At 38.8% G+C, this 21,137-nt stretch overlaps 1 long non-coding RNA gene across 1 annotated transcript in view; it reads left to right on the top strand.

Annotated features, from left to right (window-relative positions):
• The window catches only part of LOC110295484 (uncharacterized), a 32,228-nt gene extending 11,391 nt beyond the window's left edge, over positions 1-20,837 (top strand). The window contains exon 4 of the long non-coding RNA XR_003836747.1: positions 20,510-20,837. This is a non-coding gene — a long non-coding RNA (uncharacterized LOC110295484). The remainder of the gene's footprint in view (positions 1-20,509) is intronic.
• Positions 20,838-21,137: the final 300 nt, after the last annotated feature.

Genomic DNA, 21,137 nt, shown 5'->3' with positions numbered 1-21,137 from the left:
TGCTTTACTCCCTATCTTATTGCTGTTGAAAAATAATATTCATTTTGCTGTGTATCCACCAATTTCCCCATGATACATACTCTCTCTGGCTATTCTGACAGGTTCACATCATTTCAAGTGGCTCCAACAAGAAAGGCAGTACAATGTCCTTTCAAGGACACTTGTAGTGTTGCAAAGGCTCCAGTCTACACACTGACCTCAAGTACTTTCTCTCTGCTCTATTTATACTTCCAACATTTACAAAGTGAACAATCCCAGTAAGAACATGTGTGAGGGTTCGATCTTACCCCAAAGGTCTGTACACTGAAGGCAAGGCCCAGCCTATGCCACAATAAAGAGTGGTGGAAACTTGGAGCTCTGTCTGTCTGTTTCTGTCTCTGCCTTTGTCTTTTCTGTCTGTCTGTCTGTCTGTCTGTCTGTCTCCTCTCTGTCAGCCTCTCTGTCTGTCTCTTTGTCTGTCTCTCTCTCCATCTGTCTCTGTCTCTCTCTGTCTGTCTCTGTCTCTGTCTGTCTGTCTCTGTCTCTGTCTCTCTGTCTCTCTGTCTCTCTGTCTCTCTGTCTCTCTGTCTCTCTCTCTCTCTCTCTCTGTGTGTGTGTGTGTGTGTGTGTGTGTGTGAACTTAGGTCACTGGAGCTGTGCCTTTGGTTGTGATCCCAAGATCTCTCCTGGTCTCTTTGCTCCCCTCACTGTGATGGAAGGATCACCTTCACTGCCATGCATTCCCATAGCAATGCATGACTTGGTAAGGCCCACAGCAACAGGACCAAGTGATTATGGACCCAAGGCCATTGTCATTCTTAGATTACTGTTTGCTTCATCTGATAGAGGAGAAGCACTCTGTACTTAGCGCTGTAACTTTTGTGCCTTGGTAGTGTTTGTCACAGAGCAGCCCACAGCCCTCAGCCCTCAGCAACTAAGTACTTTGGCACATTAGCTTCTGTCATGTCATGTCACATTATGCCAGTAGGGGACACCAGCATGCATACTGTCAGTGACTGCACCACTGCATTATGCCATGGCTCTCTACCATCACCTGAAGTTCAAGAGTACTTCACAATATTTGTCCCTCATTTTATTAGAAATTTGGGATTTCCATGGATGTGCATTTTTATGTTTAAGGAAATTTTAACATCATAGTGAGTATTCTAAGTTGCATGTTAGAGATTATGAAAATCTTACATTGAGTTAAAATGCTATGCTTTGAATATCCAAAGGGTTCGTACTTAACGCATTCTGACATACATTGAGGCAGTGGTAAATCCCCAGATTGTCAGAGAAGAGTCTCCTATCTCACAGTGCTCAGCTACTTTTGGTTAGTGAGACTTACCCTTCTGTTTGTGCTTTCTGTTGTTTGATTTCTATAGAACCACTCCCCATCATCCTTCTCACAGTGGCTCTGTTCCCCAGTGACTTGCTCAGCTGTCACTGTTCTTCGGGTCCTTCACTCCTCTCCAGCTACTGCCCCCATCACCCCTTTCCTTAGAAGTAAGTGAGATGCCCACATTGTCCTTAGCTGAGAGTCACTGTGCAATGAGGGAAGTATGACTTGGTGTCAGTAGTCACCATACTTTTTTTTTTCCTTTTCATAAACATCTCACAAAGGCCAGATACAACCTAACCCTTGCAGCTTGAGACTCCCGAAGGGGGCAGGACTGAACAAGGACACCCTGTGAGCCCAGTGTGTTCAGTGCACTTTCACCAGGACAAGCCCAAAGGAAGTCACACACGCTTTTGTTGTAGTCTCTGCTTAACTGGGTCCTGGGTTTTGCTATTTTTAAAGGAGGCCTGCTCTCTTGATCAGGGTTCAGAGACACATGAGGGTTGGTGTGTGACCCTCGGTGTGAGAACTGGTGTCTGGCTGTGGATGTGAGGGTCGGTGTGTGGTGCTAGAGATGTGGAAGAGAAGTTTTGGGTCTTAGAACTAAACTGAAAGACAGGAAAAAAAAGACCAATTTCCTGACCTTTCTGCCTCTCCTTTCCAAGCTCTGGGATCATAGCCCTGCTGCACTCTGTTCCTTAGCGTTAGGAACTGAACCTCCTCACGCAAACTTCGCATTCTGTATTACCCTCTACATGGTAGCTATTAGACTCCTGAACTTCATTTGAAAATCACTTTATTTTTCTACTGGAAACTGCTGTCCCCTATCAACAAGTTGATTCCCGAGGTGAGACTTTTCATCTTATACTTTGAACTTTCCAGATGGAGTGCTTCTATTTTTGGCTACATCCTTTATATGTTGTACAAACCCAAAGATGAGCTGGCAGGCCAATAAGTAGAAACTGGAAGCTTTATATTTTTATATGGAAAACTCACCCTCTGTATTGGTTTTGAAAATAAAAGTGATGAAAAGAAAAGATAGTTTTGTGTCAAAAGCTCTAAAAGTCAAGGTTTTGAAATACAAGAATACTTTTAAATATATATATATATATATATATATATATATATATATATATGTATATATATATATGTATATATATATATGTATATATATATATATACACACACACACATATATATATGTATATATATATTCAATAGTTTTGGGTGGCTGCATTTTCTTTCATTAAAACTTTTTTAACTAGATATTTTCTTTATTTATATTTCAAATGTTATCTCCTTTCCTAGTCTTCCCTCCAAAAACCCCTACTCCATTCCCCGTCCCCCTGGTCACCAACACACCCACTCCCACTTCACTATCCTGGCATTCTCCTACACTGGGACATCGAGCCTTCACAGGACCAAGGGCCTATCCTCCCATTGATGTCCAACAAGGCCATCCTCTGCTACATATGCAGCTGGAGCCATGGGTCCCTCCGTGTGTGCGCTTTTGTTGGTGGTTTAGTCCCTGGGAGTTCCAGGGGTACTGGTTGGTTCATATTGTGGTCCTCCTATGGGGCTGCAGACCCCTTCAGCTCCTTGAGTCCTTTCTCTAGCTCCTCCATTGGGGAGCCTGTGCTTAGCCCAATGATTGTCTGCAAGCATCCACCTATTTATTTGTCAGGCACTGGCAGAGCCTCTCATAAGGCAACTATATCAGGCTACTGTCAGCAAGCACTTGTTGGCATCTACAATAGTGTCTGGGTTTGGTGATTATATATATGGGATGGATCTCCAGATGGGACAATCTTTCCTTCAGTCTCTGTTCCACACTTTGTCTCTGTATTTGCTCTCATGGGTATTTTGTTCCCTCTTCTAAGAAGGACTGAAGTGTCCACACTTTGGTCTTCCTTCTTCTTGAATTTCATGTGGTCTGTGAATTGTATCTTGGGTATTCAGAGCTTTGGGCTAATGTCCACTTATCAATGAGTGCATACCATGTGTGTTCTTTTATGATTGGGTTAACTCACTCAGGATGGTATTTTCTAGTTCCACCCACTTGCCTAAGCATTTCATGAAGTGATTGTTTTTAATAGCTGAGTAGTACTCCATTGTGTAAAATTTACTACATCTTCTGTATCCATTCCTCTGTTGAAGGACATCTGGATTGTTTCCAGCTTCTGGCTATTTTAAATATGGCTGCTGTGAACATAGTGGAGCGTGTGTCTTTATTACATGTTAGAGCATCTTCTGGGTATATGCTGGGTATAACTCTGGGTCCTTTATGTCCAATTTTCTGAGGAACTGCCAGATTAATTTCCAGAGTGGATGTACCAGCTTGAAATCCCACCAAAAATAGAGGCATGTTCTTCTTTCTCCACATTCTTGCCAGCATCTGCTGTTACCTGAGGTTTTTTTTAATCTCAACCATTCTGACTGGTGTGAGGTGGAATCTCAGGGTTGTTTTGATTTGCATTTCCCTGATGACTAAGGATGTTGAACATTTCTCTAGATCCTTCTCAGACATTCAGTATTCCTCAGTTGAGAATTCTTTGATTAGCTCTATACCCCATTTTAATAGGGTTATTTGGTTCTTGAGTTCTTTGAATATATTGAATATTAGCCCTCTATCAGATGTAGGGTTGGTAAAGATCTTTCCCCAATCTGTTGGTTGTGATTTTGTCCTGTTGATAGTGTCCTTTACCTTACAGAAGCTTTGCAATTTTATTAGGTCCCATTTGTTGATTCTTGATCTTAGAGCATAAGATATTGGTGTTCTGTTCAGGAAATTTTCCTCTGTGCCCATGTGCTCAGGGCTCTTCCCCACTTTCTTATCTATTAGTTTTAGTGTATCTGGTTTTATGTGGAGGTCCTTGATCCTTTTGGACTTGAGCTTTGTACAAGGAGATAAGAATGGATTGATTTTGCATTCTTCTAAGTGATGACCGCCAGTTGAACCAGCACTATTTGTTAGAAATGCTGTCTTATTTCCACTGGATGGTTTTAGCTCCTTTGTTAAAGATCAAGTGACCATAGGTGTGTAGGTTCATTTCTGGGTCTTCAATTCTGTTCCATTGATCTGCCTGCCTGTCTCTGTACCAAACCATGCAGTTTTTTTTTGTTTTTTTTTTTTATCACTACTGGCCTGAAGTCAGGATGGTAACTCCCCCAGAAGTTCTTTTATTGTTGAGAATAGTTTTTGCCATCCTGGGTTTTTTTGTTATTCCAGATGAATTTGCAAATTGCTCTTTCTAACTCTATGAAGAATTGAGTTGGAATTTTCATGGGAATTGCATTGAATCTGTAGATTGCTTTTAACAAGATGGTCATTTTTATTATATTAATCCTGCCAATCCACAATCATGGGAGATCTTTCCATCATCTGAGGTCTTCTTCAATTTCTTTCTTCAGAGATTTGAAGTTCTTGTCATACAGATATTTCATTTGCTTGGTTAGTGTCACATCAAGGTATTTTATATTATTTGTGACTATTGTGAAAGGTGTCATTTCCGTAATTTCTTTCTCAGCCTGTTTATCCTTTGAGTAGAGGAAGGCTACTGATTTGTTTGGGTTAATTTTATACCCAGCCACTTTGCTGAAGTTGTTTACCAGGTTTAGGAGATCTCTGGTGGAATTTTTGGGATCACTTAAGTATACTGTCATATCATCTGCAAATTGTGATAGTTTTACTTCTTCCATTCAAATTTGTATCCCCTTGATCTCCTTTTGTTGTCTAATTGCTCTGGCTAGGACTTTAAGTAGTATGCTGAATATGTAAGGAGAGAATGGGCAGCCTTGTCGAGTCCCTGATCTTAGTATGATTGCTTCAAGTTTCTCTCCATTTAGTTTGATGTTGGCTACTGGTTTGCTGTAGATTGCTTTTATTATGTTTAGGTATGGCCCTTGAATTCCTGATCTTTCCAAGACTTTTATCATGAATGGATGTTAGATTTTTGTCACGTGCTTTCTCAGCATCTAATGAAATGATCATGTGGTTTTTTTCTTTGAGTTTGTTTATTGAGTGAATTATGTTAATGGATTTCCTTATATTGAACCATCCCTGCATCCCTGGGATGAAGCCGATTTGATCATGATGGATGATCATTTTGATGTGTACTTGGATTCGGTTTGCAAGAATTTTATTGAGTATTTTTGCATCGATATTCATAAGGGAAATTGGTCTGAAGTTCATTTTCTTTTTTGGGTCTTTGTGTGCTTTAGGTACAAGTATAATTGTGGCTTCATAGAACGAACTGGGTAGTGTTACTTCTGTTTCTATTTTGTGGAATAATTTGAAGAGTATTGGTATTAGGTTTTCTTTGAAGGTCTGATAGAACTCTGCACTAAACCTATCTGGTCCTGGGCTTTATTTGATTGAAAGACTATTGGTGACACTTCTATTTCTTTTGTGTTTATATGACTGTTTAGATGGTTTATCTGATCCTCATTTAACTTTGGTTCCTAGTATCTGTCTAGAAAATTGTGCATTTCATCCTGATTTTCCAGTTTTGTTGAGTATAGGCTTTTATAGTTGGATCTAATGATTTTTTTGATTTCCCCAGTTTCTGTTATTATGTCTCCCTTTTCATTTCTGATTTTGCTAAATTGGATACTGTCTCTGTGCCCTCTGGTTAGTCTGGATAAAGGTTTATCTATCTTGTTGATTTTGTCAAAGAACCAGTTCCTGATTTTGTTGATTCTTTGTATAGTTCTTTTTATTTTTACTTGTCTGATTTCATCCCTGAGTTTTATTATCTCCTGCCTCTACTCTTGGGTATATTTGCTTCTTTCTATTCTAGAGCTTTGAGATGTGCTGTCAAGCTGCTAGTGTATGCTCTCTCCAGTTTCTATTTGGAGGCACTGAGAGCTATGAGTTTTCCTCTTAGCCCTATTTCCATTGTGTCCCATAACTTTTGGTATGATGTGTCTTGATTTTTATTGCATTCTAAAAAGTCTTTAATTTTTTTCTTTATTTCTCCCTTGACCAAATTATCATTGAGTAGACCATTGTTTAGCTTCCATGTCTATGTGGGCTTTCCATTATTTTTGTTGTTATTAGATACCAACCTTAGTCCATGGTGATCTGATAGGATGCACGGGATTATTTCAATCTTCTTGTATCTGTTGTGGCCCGTTTCGTGACAGATAATATGGTCAGTTTTAGAGAAGGTACCATTAGGTGCTGAGAAGATGGTATATTCTTTTGTTTTAGGATGAAATGTTCTATAAATATCTGTCAAATCCATTTGGTTCATAACTTCTGTTAGTTTTACTGTCTATGTTTAGTTTCTGTTTCCATGATCTGTCCATTGCTAAAAGTGGGTGTTGAAGTCTCCCACTATTATTGTGTGAAGTACAGTTTGTGCTTTGAGCTCTATTAAAGTTTCTTTTATGAATGTGGATGTAGGTATTCAGAATTGAGAGTTCATCTTGGTAGATTTTTCCTTTGATGAGTATGAAATATCCTTCCCTATCTTTCTTGATAACTTTAGGTTGAAAGTCGATTTTATTTGATATGAGAATGGCTACTCCAGCTTGTTTTTTGGAACCATTTGGAAAATTATTTTCCAACCTTTGACCCTGAGGTAGTGTCTGTCTTTTTCACTGAGTTATGTTTCTTGTATGCAGCAAAATGTTGGGTCCTGTTTATGTATCCAATCTGTTAGTCTTTGTCTTTTTATTTGAGGAATTGAATCCATTGGCATTAAGAAATATTATGAAAAAGTGATGGTTCCTTCCTGATATTTTTGTTGTTAGAGTGTTTATGTGGCTATTTTCTTTTTGGTTAGTTAAAAAGAAGATTAAACTTTTTTAATAGATAGAAGGTTTTCTATCTCCAGAGTTATTTCCCTTTGTGATTTATTTTGTGTTTCTATTTCTATTTTTAGATCCTGGATGGTTTTGTTGAATTTCTTCTCCCATTTGGTTGTGTTTTCCTGCAATTCTTTAAGGGATTTTTGTGTTTCCTCCTTAAGGACTTTTACCTGTTTACCTGTGTTCTCTTGTATTTTTTTAAGGAAGTTATTTATGTCCTTCTTAAAGTCCTCTATCATCTTCATTAGATGTGATTTTAAATCTGAGTCTTTTTTTTTCAGGTGTGTTGGGGTATGTGGGACTTGCTATTGTGGGACAACTGGGTTCTGATGATGCCAAATAGCCTTGGTTTCTGTTGGTAAGGTTCTTGTGCTTACCTTTCATCATCTGTTTATCTATGGTGTTAGTTGGTCTTGCTGTCTCTGACTGGAGCTTGTTCTATGGTATTATTTTCTTGCTTTTTTCTAGAGTGTAGTTTCCCAGCTTTTGTTGGAGTTTTCCATTTATTATCCTTTGGAGGCTGGATTTGTAGAAATATATTGTGTAAATTTGGTTTTGTCATGGAATATCTTTTGTTTCTTCAACTCAGAGTTTTGCTGGGTATAGTAGCTTGGGCTGGCATTTGTGTTCTCTTTGAGTCTGTATAACATCTGTCCAAGATCTTCTGGCTTTTATAATCTCTGGTGAGAAGTCTGGTGATATTTTGATAGGTCTGCCTTTATATGTTATTTGACTTTGTCCCTTATTGCTTTTAATATTCTTTCTTTGTTTTGTACATTTGGTGTTTTGATTATTATTCGATGGGAGGAATTTCTTTTCTGGTCCAATCTATTTGCAGTTCTCTAGGCTTCTTGTATGTTCATGGCATCTCTTTATTTAGGTTTGGGAAATTTTCTTTCATAATTTTGTTGAAGATATATAGTGGCCCTTTAAGTTGGGAATCTTCACTCTCTTCTATACCTATTATTCTTAGATAATAGGTATATCTTCTCAATGTGTCCTGGATTTCCTGGTCATTTTGGGTTAGGGGGTTTTTGATTTTGCATTTTCTTTGATAGTTGTGTCAATGTTTTCTATGGTATCTTCTGCCCCTGATATTCTCTCTTCTATCTCCTGTATTCTATTGGTGTTGCTTGCATCTATACCTCCTGATCTCTTTCCTAGGTTTTCTATCTCCAGAGTTATTTCCCTTTGTGATTTATTTTGTGTTTCTATTTCTATTTTTAGATCCTGGATGGTTTTGTTGAATTTCTTCTCCCATTTGGTTGTGTTTTCCTGCAATTCTTTAAGGGATTTTTGTGTTTCCTCCTTAAGGACTTTTACCTGTTTACCTGTGTTCTCTTGTATTTTTTTAAGGAAGTTATTTATGTCCTTCTTAAAGTCCTCTATCATCTTCATTAGATGTGATTTTAAATCTGAGTCTTTTTTTTTCAGGTGTGTTGGGGTATGTGGGACTTGCTATTGTGGGACAACTGGGTTCTGATGATGCCAAATAGCCTTGGTTTCTGTTGGTAAGGTTCTTGTGCTTACCTTTCATCATCTGTTTATCTATGGTGTTAGTTGGTCTTGCTGTCTCTGACTGGAGCTTGTTCCTCCTATGGGCTTTTAAGCCTATGTCAGCACTCCTGGCAAGACCAGGTCTCTCCTGGACAGGGTTTGGGTTTGGAGGGCTGTGGAACAGCCTTAGCTCCCAGGTGCTGATGGAGACCACAAACATACTTTTAAGAAGATACTCTTATCCTGTCAGAGAATTTTCCAGAGAGGTTTCTCTGATTCTCAGTTTCTTGAGACTCTCTTTTTCCATTAGTACTTTTTATGAAAGTCATGCAGTTAATATTCCAATAGCCAGAAAACTGAATGTATTTGCTCAGTTGGTGAATTGCCATGATTTCAGTTCCTCAAGGCTTCAAAGGTAGTTTGCTGCTGCCATTTGGTTCTCAGCTCTTCCATTCATCCTAACATTCACAGAGCTTTGAGAAATAGTCCTAAGTCCATGCTTAGACGCTACAAGTAATAAACAGAGACACTACCTCCCCTGTGAGTTCACACCTCCTTAGTAATGCAGTAACTTCTTTCTTGGTGCATTATTTGAGTCTTTCAGTTTGTTGCCTTATTGGTTTGAAACTCTGAAAAATAGCTTGTTCCACTAACCAAATGTTCAGAGTAAACTGTGTGATCAGAAACAGAAATTGGAGGCTGTAGGGCAGAAATGATGATTGATGGCTTTTTCCTCAAAGAGAGAAAAAAAGTTAAAAAACATTAAATATATAAATGTATCATATCACCATGACATATCAAGATAATAACATTTGCTAGCTTGGTTTAATTATGATAAGAATTATAATAGCCAACATTTTCAATCATCTTGTATGTATTTCTTCCTTGTAACATCTCATTGTTGATAATGTTACTGAGAATAATTTATAAATGAGGAAACAGCCCAATGACATTGTGGTAAGTAGTCAAGTTGACATTGCCAAGGAATGCCATCTTATTGCAAGATTTTCTAATCATTGGTCTGGGGGCATGTCTGTGGGGGATATTTTTATCATAATACCCCCACTGTGGGCATCACTATTCCTTAGTCAGGAGATTTTGGACAGTATAAAATAATGGAGAAAGCTAGTGTGAGTACTAACAGGGATGACTACACTTTTTCTATCATGGTTGCAATGTGACTGGGTGCTTCTGGTTTCTTCCACTCTGACTTCAGCAATGTCTGTAATTTGGAATTGTGAGTCAAACAATGCTCTCTTCCCCTTTAGTTGCTTTTGTCAGGGTATTTTATCATTGCAACAGGCCTGTAAGCTAATCCTTCTCTTTGGGGCCTGCATAGTAACTGAGTCCTTTAGGGGAGTCTTAAGTGAGTTTTAATTACATTCAAAAGAAGTGCATATTTCAGCACTATATTTTTGTAACAATTCTATGGGAAAGACCTTGAGAAGTTACATGAATGGGATGTACTCAGAGAAGACATCAAGCATTAAAGAACGAAGCCTCAGCTCACTATCTCTGATTGTCACTGACTAGAGCTCAATGGAAGAATCAACATAGGGCTTGTTTATACCTTTAAAAAGGTATTTATGAGTCAAGAAGTATTGTGCTAAGCACAAAGAAACAGAAACAAAGAGTGTGGCTTTATAAAAGAAATGAATTCTAGGATTCTTATGTCAAGAGATGTTAGTATTATCTCATTAACCACTAAAGATCTGTCTTTGGTTAAAACTCACAAATAAATACCCTTTGGTGTGATTAGAAGAAGCAAGTGACTTCTTGAGATTAAGAGTGAAACAGCTTAACCGGGAAAATATTGTCACTAGCCTTCAGCTCTTGTGGCCATATCCAGGATTTCTATGGAAGCAAAAGAGCAAAACAGTGATATAGTCCTGCTCTTGTGCCAAGTTACACACACAAGGCCCACAGAGTGGCCACCCCACCTCTACTTCCCTGCTAAGTGGCTGTTGAAAGATCAAAACCACAGAGACACTCCTTGCCCTCTGAAAGAGCATTCATTAATGAATTCATGCATTTATTTATTCTTTCACTTAATCCTCAAATATTTGGAGAGTCTAGAGCTACCTAGAAACTGTCTCCTGGGGGCACAGCCAATTCTCAGGGAGAGCTAGATAGGATGTTTGATCTGACATTTTCCAGTAAGAGCCATCTAAAACTGTCTCTTTTTAAAAAATTATTTTTAAGAAAGAAAACTGCTGAACTTTGAGGAATATCAGCAATTTATCTGGTTAATAACATAAGCTAGACTATTTCTAAAATGCTTCTAAATGGGCTGTGTCTTAAACCACATGGTTCGATGTTGTATCACTGCAATGAGTCTCCAACTCCAGGCTTCTGATGCTCATATTTTTGAAAGTCATATTTTTCTTCACCTAATCAAGGCTTTGGATTTAGTCTTTAACACAGAAGGTGAAAAGTGTTTATACTCCTGGGTGAAATGAAGCAGGGAAATAAATGAAAGAAATTTTAAAAAGAATGAATCCTTTTGGGAATCGGTTACATATTAGGCAAGTTACATACATCTTGTATGTGGTTCTTATAGGAAGTAGATTGGTTAGGTAGTCTATTTCCCACATGATAAACCTGTCCAGCAGGCAACCTGCTGTCACATGGTCACATACCTTGTCTTGGGCTAGGCATAGCTGGCCTTCCAATTCACATCTGTCTGCTTCCCAAGTCATGCTCTTGTTACCAAGCACACATAATTTACCTTGATTTTATCAAACACTTCACTCAAGTGTGCTTACTACACTGTACTAGACTGTGAACTATACTAATAAGTATTAAAATTCATTCTAAGTAGAGAAAATTAATCAAAATACATTGGTTCATGGCAAAAAAGTGGGAATGTAGAGAGTGGGCTTAAGGAAATTAAGACTGCAGAGCCAGAGGAGGCCTCCCTGGGAAGTAGGGCTCATCAGATATTTGAACGAGAAACCAGAGTCAATAAAGCAGATATTTCCTGAAGAGGGAAAAGCAAGTGCAAAGTTCTGAGAGGTATGTTGGCTATGTTTAAAAAGAGTGATGTGGGAGTTCTGACAGGCTAGAGAGAAGCCAGGATGAAGAGAGTGACAGGGGAGCAGCTATAATTCCTGCTGGGGAGCAGACTGTATAAGGTTGTGTATCTTTACCAGAGTAAAGATGCTGAGAAACGAAATCTTGGAATAGTATGAGTTGCTAAATGACGTGGTTGCCTATGTTTCAAATGATCACTCAGGCTTCCATGCTAAAACAGCCTATAGAAGGGAGAGGTAAGAGTTGAACAAACTTGGGAGTTAAGCAAATGTGAGAGTTGGAACCCTCTTGAGCAAGAATGGAAGCCCCAACATGCTTAGCCGGAGAGGTTCTGCCTGGAAGTAGATTCTATACCAGCTTCTGGGATGAATAACAAGTATAAATTCCCAAGGGAATATAAATATTGATTGTCTGAGATAAACTTTGAAAGAAATAGTGGAATAATGGAGTGAGATCCCAGTGGTCAAGGGGCTAGCACTTGTAAGAGAGGAAAGGTATCAAGTGTTTCCTCAAGAGGTGGCCTTGACTCTAAGAGATTGTCCAAGATTAGAACAATCAAGGGAAGGTAAGATCTGGAAGGTGGCTACAGTGTGGAGATAGTAGGCAAGATTAGGAGTAGAGTGGGGAATTTATTTATTTTCTATAAAAGATCAGAGGGTAGCTACATTAATCTTATATGCCATATGGTCTCTGTGTAACTCCAAGAGTTTACTGCTAGATGCAAAAAACAAAAACAAAACAACCCAACAACAACAAACAAACAAAAACCAAGCCAGCCATGGACAATATGCACAAGAATGCAACTGCATGCTCATCTGCTAATCAGACTTTGCTCAGAAACAGTAATTCAGATTTGACTCAAGGATAGTCTTTTAGTTAGGTTACTATTATTGTGATTAAATACCATGACAACAAGTAACTTGGGAGGAAAGGATTTATTTTTCTTAAATTTTCAGAGCAGGAACTAGAGTAAGAAACTTGAGGCAGGAGCTAAGGCAGAGGCCATGGAGGAGTGCTACTTAGTGGCCTTCTCCTCAAGGCCTGCTCAGCCTACTTTCTTAAAGCACCCAGGCCCATAAGCCCAGGGGTGTCACCACACACAACTGACTGGGTTCTCCCCCATCAATCACTAATTTAAAAAAAATCCCCCACAAGTATGTCTACAGCTGGATCTTATGGAGATATTTTCTCAATTGACATTCTCTCTTATCAGATGACTCTAGTTTGTGTCAAGTTGTCCTGAAACTATCCAGCACAGATATGAAAGAATTTAATCAAGTAGACTTGGCAAAAGGAGCCATCTAAACCTCTCACAATGTTAACAATATAACAGTATCTATCCTTGTTATCCTGCGCTCTCTCTCTCTCTCTCTCTCTCTCTCTCTCTCTCTCTCTCTCTCTCTCTCTCCTTCCCTCCCTCCTCCCCCTCCCTCTCTCCATAATCACAGGATTGTTTGTAACCCAGGTTGCTTTCCCTGTGTAGCTGCAATGACCTAGAAATGTACTGCCTGGATGCCAGACATGAGCCACTAACTGGGTCCTATGAAGTACTGGGATCCATCTCAGGACTTCTGCATGTTAGCCAAGCATGGTCTATCAGCACATCTACACTCATACTCCCCTCAGAAGTCCACACAAGAGTCAGTATAGTATTACTGCTCTCTTGATTCCTTGAGAGCAAAGTAACATAATGACAGCAAATATGCAAATCCCAGCTGCGTGGAAGTTATCACAAACTCAAACAACAAACTAAAAGGCGCCCTTTTCCTACTCTTTCTTTATAAAACATATTTTATTTTCTAAGTATGAGTGTTTTGTCTGTGTGTCTGTATGTGTGTGCACAGATGTGGATCTGTGCCTAATGCCGGCATGTTGCAGGAGAGGGTGTTGAATCCCCTGAAACTGAAGTCACAGAGAGTTGTGATTCTCAAAATAGAACTGGGCACTTCTGCAAGAGAACCAGGCTCTCTGAAATAATGAACCATCTCTTTAGCTCCTTTCTTATGATGTCTTAAGAAGTGGAGGCTTGCTGGAGGCCAGCTTCCACATTCCATGTTGCACTCCAATAAAAATCATCCCCAAAGATATTCACCTAAAAATATAATATCCAGACAAAGTTGGCCACTCTTTTCCCTCAAGATGAGACTCACAGTGTATTTCAACACAGACCCCAGTGTTACCTTTTATAGAATAGTGGGCTCATTTACTCATTTCTGTCATCCATTTGTTCTTTTTTTTTTGCATTTTATTTAAAAACAAACAAAACTTTGTAGGCCTGTGGATAGGGCTTAGTGGTAGAGCAATTGCTGAACATTTGTAAGGTTTTGAACTAAAAAGAGATCTCGTTTGCACATTTGTCTACCTATTTCTTGCTGTTCTTTTGAAACAGATCATCATGTTGTCCAGGTTGACCTTGAACTTATGATGAACTGGAGGTTGACTCTGAGATCCTGATCTCTGGTCCCTAAGTACTGTGATTACTTCATGCCTAACTTTAGACTTGTTTTTTGACTGACAAGTTCTCCTTGATTCCATTAGCAACTGGCTTCCACTGGTATATAGGACCAATGTGGAAACTCTCTGAGCTCAGTTCAGAGGTCTGAGTGTGACATTTCAGCTGGCCTAGAGGACAAGAAATAAGAGACACTGAGGTACAGTGCTATAGGCCTGTACTACAGGGCAAAGACTGAACAACAGGCATGGGGCCAGAGGCGGGGGAAGGGAGCATTGTATGTGTCTATCGTCGGGTGTTCAGAATCACCAAAGCTCCCAGAGTGAGAAGGCATTACAAAAGTGACATTGAGGATTGCTCAAATTAGATGCTCTTTGGAAATGACCTCTGTGTATTCTTCATCTTTTCTGTGTGACACTTTCCTATGCCTCAAATTGAGCTGTCTCTGAAGTCACACCTATTGCAAAGCCTTCTCTGGGCCACTAAAGAGCAATAGAACAATGGAGCTAAAGAGAAGTGAGGAGCTCCTTAGATGACTGGATTTTCCCTTTATCCCTTTGTGACAGATGGTATTGGAAGTGGAAAAGAAGATCTCATGTAGCAGTAGTTCTTGGCTCCCAGGAAAACACAATGACAGGGAAGACAAGGGCTGTCACTACATCTGTGCTATTACTCCTACATCTTACAGCTTAGTTCTCCTGTCCTTTTAACCTGTTTTTCATAAATTGTGACACCTCTGAAGTAATGGTCATTTGGATTGTTTTATTTCATCACTGTCCACAATCTGTAAACTACAAAAGTCTTCATCATGACAAGTGACCTTTGTTTATCTTTATGAATTAAAATCTACAAACAAAGGAGCTGTCTCCAGAACCCACAGTTATACCAGAAAAAAACACACAAAAGAATAGAATTCAACTCAGAGGGAATGGTGGCTTCACCCAGTCTCTTCTAATGAAACTACTCCTTCGGAAATGTGTTTGCCCTGACACAGCACTTGGCCTGCAAACAGTGGCATTATTAATGTAAATTATTCCAGTCTTGTGGTTTGATAGATAGATTAATGATCTCGAATCTCAAAGATAAATGCTGTGCTTGTGTAATGAGGTCAACAATCACCAAAGGCCACTGGAGGCCTCTGACAGGGAAAAACCAGTGGTTAAGATCTGTATGTTGTTAGCTCATCTGGGTGATGTGACCCTGGACTCTGATGCTTAGAAAGCCAGCACCAGCTACTGAATCTGCTAATTAACTCTAGCAGCTTCCAGGTTCTCTTGGGACATCTTATCATCTGTCCCTCTTAAAAAATTAAAAACTGAACATCAGTAGAACTCAAAAGAGATAAGATCTACCCTTAATAATACTCCATTAAACTATATACTCCTCCTGCTCTTTGTTCTAATATATAGGACAGTATGCCACTAAATTCATGAGTCCTATGTTTTGCTCAGTTTCTATTATGAAATATAACTTTTGCTTGATGATTAATTTATTATTTGTACTCCCTATATATTATTGTATTGTTTAATTTTTGTATTTATTAACACTCATACTGTGACTAACAGAAATCTATCCCAAAATATCTTAAGAATAAAAGAGTTCTTTGACTTCCATGTAAAAAGTATGGAGGTAGATTTAGATATACAGTAATTAACATATCATTCCAAAATTTTTTCCTCTTTATAGGATTCGAACAGGAAGGAAGGATGCTTTTGCCAACCTTTTTCTCTGGTAGCATCAGCAATGTCTCCCATGCATTTGAGAAGAATGAATTTTCTATATGATTTAAGTAGAAAAAATACTACTTTAAACAAAAAGAAAAAATTCAGGGATGTTTGAAAGAAAATGTTCTTAGGTATGCATTTCAGGTAGGGTGGTGTAGTTTTGAACACAAACTGTAGATTTTCCTGTGTTGGCCATAGCGTATCATGTAGGGTCTCTAAACAGTGAAACTTCAGTAAGAGTTAAGCCTTGGAAGGATTAATATAGTATCAACATGAAGAGTAGATTCTACAAAGTTAAGATGAAGTCATGGTTGTTCATCACAAAATGCAAGGCTTTGAGAACCTTACCTTAGATTAAACTGATGGCAATGCACAAAGGAGAAAAAGTATTGAATATACCTGAAATGTTGACTATGCAGGAGTTAGTCACCAGTTATAAGTTAGAGTGCAGAAGCAGAAGAGAATAAAGGAAAGAGAATAGGTAAAATATTACTTCTGGTCTTCATGTGAAATGGCAGTTCCTTCTGAGATAGGATGAATGAAGATGAATGAAGAGAAGGCTTGCTGGCTTGGGTGGGTGTTGAAGTGTTTGACAGCCCAATATGGAGCATGGAGCCCTGTAATAAGCTCACCCAAGGACCTGCAAGCATCACCTGGGAGAGGTTCAGAATGCTTACCTGTGAAGCAAGCATGAAGAAGTCATGACTGCTATGCATTTTAGGCCTCACGTGGAGAATTTTTTAATCTCTACTGTTTTCTCATTTGTGCAAATCTAAGAATAACATTTGCAGGGGGCAGGGAAGAGTATTTTAGAAAGAACAAGAGCCAAATGATCACAGTAAGAGGGCCTGCTGTATCAGGAAGCAATCCGAACTATCATTTTCCAATGTAAAAAGTTTAGGATTAGAGTTTGATGGGATGTAGGCTTGAATAAGATAAGGAGGCCAGAGGATTCAGAGTTACACCTGGATTTTACAGGATTATCTAGGATAGATCCCTGAGGTCTTTTTAAAGATTGTCCTAGGTGTTGGGGATTGGTTCTAATGTGGTCTTATTTTAGCTCCCAAAAAGCTGCACTTCCACACCTGAGATCTATGCCCAAAGCTGGTTTTGATGGATAATAAAGAATTGCCACTTCTGTATTTGTCAGGCACTGGCATAGCCTCATATCATCATCTATTGGATGGAACACAGGGTCCCAAGTGAAGGAGCTAGAGAAAGTACCCAAGGAACTGAAGAGGTCTATAGCCCTATAGGAAGAACAACAATATGAACTAAGTAGTACCCCCAGAGCTTCTGTCTCTAGCTGCATATGTAGCATAAGATGGCCTAGTCGGCCATCAATGAAAGGAGAGGTCTTGAGAAGATTCTATGCCCCAGTACAGGGGAATGGCAGGGCCAGGAAGTAGGAGTGGCGAGCAGGGAGATGGGGGAGGGTATAAGGGATTTTGGAGAGGAAACTAGGAAAGGGGATAACATTTGAAATGTATATGAAGAAAACATCTAATTAAAAAAAGGAAAAAAGAAAAGAAAATATATAAAAATAGAACTGCCATACAGCCAAATGGCTAGGCAGAAAGACTGAGGCAGGTCTTTTAGGTTGTACAGTTGAGGGGCTGGGAGAGAGAGGAGAGGAGGAAAGTGCCATGACAGGGAATCAGAAAGATGAAACTTAAAGGACCTCTGGCATGTAAGAGGCCACTTCCCTGATTGGGTCTGGAGTAGCAGAGATGAAATGTTGACTTAACAAGTTGACTCAGGAAAGTTGGAGGGGCGAATGTCTGCTAGCCACAGGGATATTTAAAAGTGTCCAGCCATTGAGAAAGTCAAGGTAAATCAAAATTAGCTGGCACGAGTGCATGTGTGCATGAGTGTGGGCATGCCCGTGTGTGTGTGTGTGTGTGTGTGTGTGTGTGTGTGTGTGTGTGTGTGTGTGATATTCTCAGATCCAGAGAGCTCTTGGGTAGGTACGGTATGCATGAAACCTGCTGGGAGCCAAAGTGGTTTAACTAATTCACCGCTATGTCCAGGAATTTGTCAAGACAGTCCTAAAGCTCCAAAAGGGTAGTGAATGAAAACATTTTACTTAAATGTTATAGTTATCATTTTTTAATGTTATTCATCCATATGGGAAAGTGGAAGTTTTTCATCTGTAGTAATATGATTGAAACGCTTAAGTCGATATATTAAATCACATAACCAGACAGAAAGAAGACGTCAGCCCAAATATAGACTTATGTTACTAAAGAGTGGGAATGTCCAAGGTATGTGCATAAAGAGGAGGCTGTACTTGGTTACTGCTTACTGTATGAATGTGTAGAAATACCATGCCAAACTTCAATAATATGTGAAAGTAACACACAATAATAAAGTGAAATAAGTTGAAAACATTTAATATAATCCCAAAGGTATCAGGGCTACGAAAATGGCTCAATGAATAAAGGCATTTACTGTAAAACCATAGGAGCTAGGTTTGATTTCAGAGATCCATATGACAGTAAGAGATAGCCGACTCCTCTAAATTGTCCTCTGACTCCCACATGGTACTGCAATGTGAGCTTAAGCACACACACTGAAGTTTGATTTTTTTTTTAGAAAAAGTTAAAACTTAATAAAGTTATCAGTATGAACTTTAGTAGTTAGTTTTGGATGCTAGTGATTTTGATTGAGGATGAGAGAGATGAGGTATAAAACCTTAACTACTAAGGACCTAGCAAGGAGGGTTAGATCAAGGGATCTTGTAATGATAAAATAGTTTTGAGAAGGAGAAACTAGCCAGATAACAAATTAGAGGGAAAAGGAATCTTGACTATCAAACACAATCATTTACAAGGTACTATCAAGGAACCAGCGACACATCTTAATATTTTTAATGCTGCTTGAGTCTTATACTCAATATGGATATTTTTCTTAATGATATTGTTTAGCCTAATGGAATATTAATAAATTCATGATGTTCAAGCTATACATGGCATGATGAATCTAAGGAAATGTATGACCGAAGACATGACTAAGGTACTGGGCAAAATCATTTTGAAACAGCAGAAACTATTACAGAATGTACATGAGGGTAGCCCTGGGAAGTGTCCATCACTTATATTTCATCCTGCCAAGAGTTTGAAAGGTAATGATACAATGTGAAGAAAGTTACGTTTATGACTTAAGTTAATGATCGAATGCAGTAAGGCAGAAAAGTACCAAGGAACATGATCAGAATGGTCAGATAGTGTCATGCTCATCAAATGAAATAAACAAAGAATGCTCAGACATTCTATTGGTAGTGGCAGTAGGAATCTTCATCAATACGTGTGGGTAGCATAACTTCCCCAGAGTGCCCAGTGAAATTGACTTCAAGCCTAAAATGTGATGATTCTATGCCATCATGTTGAGCTGGAAGTCATAGTTTGGCTTTTCCACTCATGCCTTCTTACACTGCTTTGTATACATTGAGGACTTTGTTTACATGTAAATTAATGCTCTCATGCTTGTTCTGGCTCTTGGTTTGCTGATGAATACATTCCCTGAGTCTGTGAGGATGAGAGTCAGCTGTCCGTGCCGTTCCTTGAACTATGTAAAGGACACACTAGCTGTCTGCTTCACTACTTATCTTAGAAACTCCACCACCATCCTGTAAAGAAAATAAGGTGATAAGCGCTCATCTAAGGACAAAGCAAAAACAAAACAAACAATCCTCCTGTCACATAGTCCAGTCATATTAACCCTTGGTGGCCATCAAGAATCACGGCCTTTTCCCAGCTCAAGCTCTTGTCTGATTATGCAGCGGCAGGGAAAAACCAACATTTTCCAACTCATTAGTCACATGACTTTTTGTACTTTTCCATTTTTGAGTGACTTTCATGTGCTCTCTGCCAGGTCCCAATCCTGTTAAAAATGTATTTGAAGATGTGGGTTCATGCTCAATGTCTTAATGATGGAGAGAAACCCCTTTTTCTTAAACCCAACCTATGATACTCATTGTATGTCAGGCAACTAGGATGATAGCATTTTCTGCCTAGGAGGCCAATAAAATGCAGTTGAGTGTTAGCCTCCTCTACAAACCCATACAAAGCTGCCTTGCTTTAATTACTGCTGGGTAGATGTTCCTTGGATGGTCCTTAAGGGTCCATGCAAAGAGCCAAGAAATTGATAGCAATTTCTGGATGTGTTAGGCATTGCTCATAAAAAAAAAGCATATGGAATTCAGCTGACATGATATAGTAACATATGGGGATGAGGAAATTCTAGTTATTTAATTTTAGAGTGTATTTTTCCCCCAGTATGCATAGCCTACTTCTCTTGCCTAGGTAATCATTTTTTTCTCTCTCTCTAGTTGACATATGTTTGTTTTTTTTTTTTTGTTTTTTGTTTTTGTTTTGTTTTGTTTTTTGTGAAGTGGTCATGACAGAGGCCATAGCATTAAAGTCAACTCCTGTCTCTTCAGTGTTGATTCCTGAAGCTGTCAAAACTTAAAACAACAACAACAAAAAGGAACAAGAAAATACAATACTCCAGACATCAATTCACAGGTCTTTAGTGAGAATACAGGAGACAGGAAATTTTGGATTAGCTCTACTGAAATCTGTTTGGCATTAATGATGCTTTGTCAATAGCATGAGTAACACCAATTTTTAAGTATAATCCATAATTAATTGTTTATAAATCATCTCTTAGGTGTCCTGGAAGCACAACATCTACAGTGACATTTATTAAGACTTGATGCTCCTAAGAAGTCAAGGTCTCCACTGCGAAGGAATTGTTCTTACAGTGACACGTTTTTCTTCCACAAGACTGATCCTTTTTGTGTAATACTACTAAGAAAGCATTCCACTGCACAGTGGCTTGTCTAGGAAGATTCAAAAGTTTTGATTTTGTCCAAACAATGTATGTTTTATATTTAAGAAATAAAATTTCTGGAATTCAGGATGCTGTATAGTGTGACAAAGCCCTTTAACCCCAATGCATGAAAGACTAAGTTGAGAAAAGTAAACGTTCAAAGCCATCCTAGGCTATGTGGTGGTATTCTGTCTTTTTCATGCATACTCTCTCTCAAGATTGTGGAAAAGTTCATGCAAAAGAATTGTAAGGGTGCCTTATTAAAGCTCTGTTGGCAAGGTAAGTTTATTTGGGCATTTGAATTGCCAAATCTTGAAAACAATTTCAAAGTTATACATTTTAGTCATATGAAAGGCTATTTCCTATGAAAGGCTAAGTTTTCCTTGTTGTAAATGTTTTAAAACTTTAACATAGTGCTATAATTCACCTGCTCACAGAACCAAGGCATAAGTGTATTTCCTAGTCA

The sequence above is a fragment of the Mus caroli genome, unplaced genomic scaffold, assembly GCF_978045245.1.
Source record: "Mus caroli unplaced genomic scaffold, Mus_caroli_1 scaffold_4, whole genome shotgun sequence".
Classification (NCBI taxonomy): domain Eukaryota; kingdom Metazoa; phylum Chordata; class Mammalia; order Rodentia; family Muridae; genus Mus; species Mus caroli.
Note: the sequence above shows the minus strand (reverse complement) of the source record. Positions and strands in the feature narration are given on the sequence as shown.